Source organism: Cyprinodon variegatus, unplaced genomic scaffold, assembly GCF_000732505.1.
Source record: "Cyprinodon variegatus isolate N-32 unplaced genomic scaffold, C_variegatus-1.0 Scaffold695, whole genome shotgun sequence".
NCBI classification, from domain to species: Eukaryota; Metazoa; Chordata; class Actinopteri; order Cyprinodontiformes; family Cyprinodontidae; genus Cyprinodon; species Cyprinodon variegatus.
Window position 1 is genome coordinate 375,455 of NW_015151148.1, and position 4,109 is coordinate 379,563.

The 4,109-nt window shown below is 35.2% G+C and overlaps 1 protein-coding gene across 1 annotated transcript in view; it reads right to left on the bottom strand.

Annotated features, from left to right (window-relative positions):
- Positions 1 to 4,109, bottom strand: part of mtpn (myotrophin) — a 23,067-nt gene that overhangs the window by 1,782 nt on the left and 17,176 nt on the right. The gene's annotated exons all lie outside the window — the stretch shown is intronic.

Sequence of the window (4,109 nt, forward strand, 5' to 3'; positions counted from 1 at the left end):
TTATTTTTTTAAACAAAAAAAGGGTCAATTTTAATGTTTTATTTAGATTACAAAATAAATCATAATAAAAATAATCCTATTTATGATGTTTTAAAAATTAAAACCTACGAAAGACTGATTTAAGACATTTTAATACCAATTAAGGCCTTAGTTTTTTTTTGAAGATTTCAATGCCTTTTAAGACTTTTTAAGGACCTGCGGGATTAAATGTTGAAAGAAAAAAAAAAAGCCTTTTACTGAAAAGTTTGAGTGAGATAGAAGAGCTTGTTTGAACAAGTTTGGGTGTTTTGGTAAAAGTTTGGGAAAAGTCAAAGTGTTTTGAGTTGAGTTCAGGGACATCACGTTTGGAGCTTTGCAGATGGAGGTCCACTGTTTGATGGACCAAAACAGAAGAGAACGACCAAAAAACCTGCACCTCTTGTAGTAAGGTGGACAAAGTGAGTTAGCCTCTTTGTTCTTCATTGCTTACAACACAAATATTACTAGTAATAAATGACATTCCACCACCCTGCTTGTCAACTGTGCGGGTCAGTGGTTTCCTGGTTTTTCCTGATTATTTCATCTGATAGGGACAGTTTAGCTCAAAGAAAGTTTACATTTAAGCAAACCTGTTAAAAATTAAATGATGTCCTTTACTATTTACAGACTGTATTGTGCAGATTAGATTTAACCTTTCAGTTAAAGAAATAGAGGAATCAATTTTTTTCTGGTGAAATTTGAAGGCATTTTTTGGCAGATAAAAAGAAAGAAAAGCTATAGAGTCATTAAGCGGCAGGTGACAGCATGCTCTGAATGCGAGACATGCAGGACGATGGCACTCGGGGTAACATAGCCCGGCCACACTTGTCTGAATTGCTTTCTTTAAATCGGTGCAAACGGCCCAAGGCATTTATAGACAGGGTCCCTGGGTATTTTACAACAGCAACACAAACAAGCCTTCACTTTCATTCTCACTCAATCACTAAGGACCTCCTTGTCAGTCCATCTTAATTCAAACAACACACGCAAAACACAGTGAGATGCTGACGTCCAAATCTATTTAAGCCCAGAGCAATAAGAGAATCAATGTGAAAGCAGAGAGGGGACACTATTTTTTGGATTACAGAGAAACAAACACGTCCATAGAATTACAGATAGAGAACGAGACGGCAGAATTCATTTATAATGACAAATGATGTAATGGGAGAGATCCCACTGTTTGAGCTGCTTCTTAATGCAGGAGCTTACAGATTCAAGGCAAACAGAACGTATTGTTACGTGGAGGAGCAGGGCATTGAAAAACAATGGGACCCGGTTCAAGTATCCGGCAGCGGGTGAGGCGCCGTCGTGCAAATTCCATGTTTCAGGGGCAACAGAGCGTATCCAGAGTTGCAGAGATTTGGCAGGGCTGCAAACTCTGTCAGATCTACATCTCTAATTGGTGAGGGAATGAAAGAGTAGAAGGGACTTTTGTCAATTCGCAACATGGATTACATTTCCTAGAACCATGCATCTGTCAGCCCTCATGTCAGGTTAAAGCGCCGTCTCACAGTATTTGAAGTAAGACAACTTTAAACATCCTTTTAATTTCTTTCTGGGATGTTTTCATTGAAGGTGACGCAGCACTGATCAATTTGGGAGGATTTCATATGAATACAGACTATGAAATTCCAATGTCCTTTGACCAACAACTTTTTTTTAGCATTTCAGTAAAAATTTTGCATTTAAGATCAAATTATTTTCTTGTCAATCGGTTCTATCCAGAACTGCTCAAGTGGAAAATTAGTTTCACTTGGTTTCATTTCGCAAAAAGTCATCTTTAAAGTATCTTTTAATATCCGATTAATCAAAATATAATTAATGGATTTGCAAAATAATAGTTGTTTCCTTTTTATATATATATATATATATATATATATATATATATATATATATATATATATATACACACACACAACTTTTAGAATATAAGATTATTTTCATTTTAAATAAGTAAATATTGGCTGTAACATGATTTTATTAAATTATTTAAAAAAAACTCAGAAATCTTGAGTACTCTCAAATAACAAACTTCCCAATAATGCCCAAGCATTATTTTTATTTAATATATCAGCTGTGGACAAAATATTTTCCAAAAGAGAAAAGCACNATCTGTCAGCCCTCATGTCAGGTTAAAGCGCCGTCTCACAGTATTTGAAGTAAGACAACTTTAAACATCCTTTTAATTTCTTTCTGGGATGTTTTCATTGAAGGTGACGCAGCACTGATCAATTTGGGAGGATTTCATATGAATACAGACTATGAAATTCCAATGTCCTTTGACCAACAACTTTTTTTTAGCATTTCAGTAAAAATTTTGCATTTAAGATCAAATTATTTTCTTGTCAATCGGTTCTATCCAGAACTGCTCAAGTGGAAAATTAGTTTCACTTGGTTTCATTTCGCAAAAAGTCATCTTTAAAGTATCTTTTAATATCCGATTAATCAAAATATAATTAATGGATTTGCAAAATAATAGTTGTTTCCTTTTTATATATATATATATATATATATATATATATATATATATATATATATATATATACACACACACAACTTTTAGAATATAAGATTATTTTCATTTTAAATAAGTAAATATTGGCTGTAACATGATTTTATTAAATTATTTAAAAAAAACTCAGAAATCTTGAGTACTCTCAAATAACAAACTTCCCAATAATGCCCAAGCATTATTTTTATTTAATATATCAGCTGTGGACAAAATATTTTCCAAAAGAGAAAAGCACTCCATTCGTTTTAATTATTTTTTTCCCCTCAGGAAAGTTAGTCAGCCAAAATCTCAGAATGCATTCAAATAGGCAGTGCCCTGAAAATCACCACATTTTGTACGTATATGTTGGATTTTTTTTTAAGCTGACTAGTCAAAGAATGCACAAAAGGCAAAAATATTAAACTTTTTGCCAATTCTCAAAGTTTAAAGTCACACTTTGAGGGCAAGCCAGCTAAAGCAGGCATCATGTACGGAAGCAGTCGGAACAATTTCAATGAAATCGCCCAAGGGACACATACTTCCTAAAACAGCATTTCTTTAAAAAAAAGTAGACTTGCAGACGGGCCAAATCCATGCCCTTTAAAAAGCTCTCCATGTCTGGAAGCCTAAACCAGGCGGCCTTCACCAAAATCCATGCTGACAACCTCAGAGGTTTCTGGACAAAAATCCTTCAGACTGATGGAAAATCTACAAGGTTGTGGGAGAAATCCCATAAGCTATATTTTTATAGAGAAAAAAAATACATCTTAAAAGAAAAATGAAAACATCCATTTAATATGGGGGCTACTAAAATGCACCTCAATCTAAAAAAAAGAGTTAAATGAACCAAGATATGCTGGATGTACAGAGTCAGAAAGCTCAGATTGGAAGTGACTTCTTTTCCAACAAACTACACTTTAACACAGCTAACCACACAAGAACTCTTAAAAGGAAAGAATAAAAAAAAATAATAATTATTACTTTTGAAAGGCCCACCCTTTTATGGAAGAAAAATGGAGAGTGGAGACATTTATTCTTCAAGTCTAAGACAGCCTGAACAGTTTTTGTCAGATGCAGATGACTCGCTGTGAAGTATAGATATATCTTCATGTTGTGTCTGCTGCAAATGATGCCACCATGTCTTCATTTTTATTTATTTTTTTTTACAGATTTAAGTCCTACTTGTTCTGAATAAAGAACTATCGGCAGCGCTCGGCCAATTTTCATGTGAATGGCCACGATTGTGAACAGCACTGATTTTGAGCGCAGATCGGTGCATTGTGGAATTTTTCCCTTACCGGATGCGCATCTTTCTCCTACGTTTGCTCCCGCTTTGTTTTAGTCAGAGTGCACAAAACGGGAACGAATCATCCGGACAACAGGAAGGCTACTCTAAACAATGCTCCTCATTGATCTGATAGATCATAGGTCACAGATTAGCAGACCGTGGTCCAGATCTGGACTCACCTGCTGGCTAATCCGGATTTATAAATGCCTGCGTGTTGTCCGACAGCAGTGTCTAATTTCACTTGTGCCCAGTCTCCAGTTTGCACGGTAAAGCTCTCCAGTCAGTCTGGGTTGCTGCTGCTGCTACTTTTAG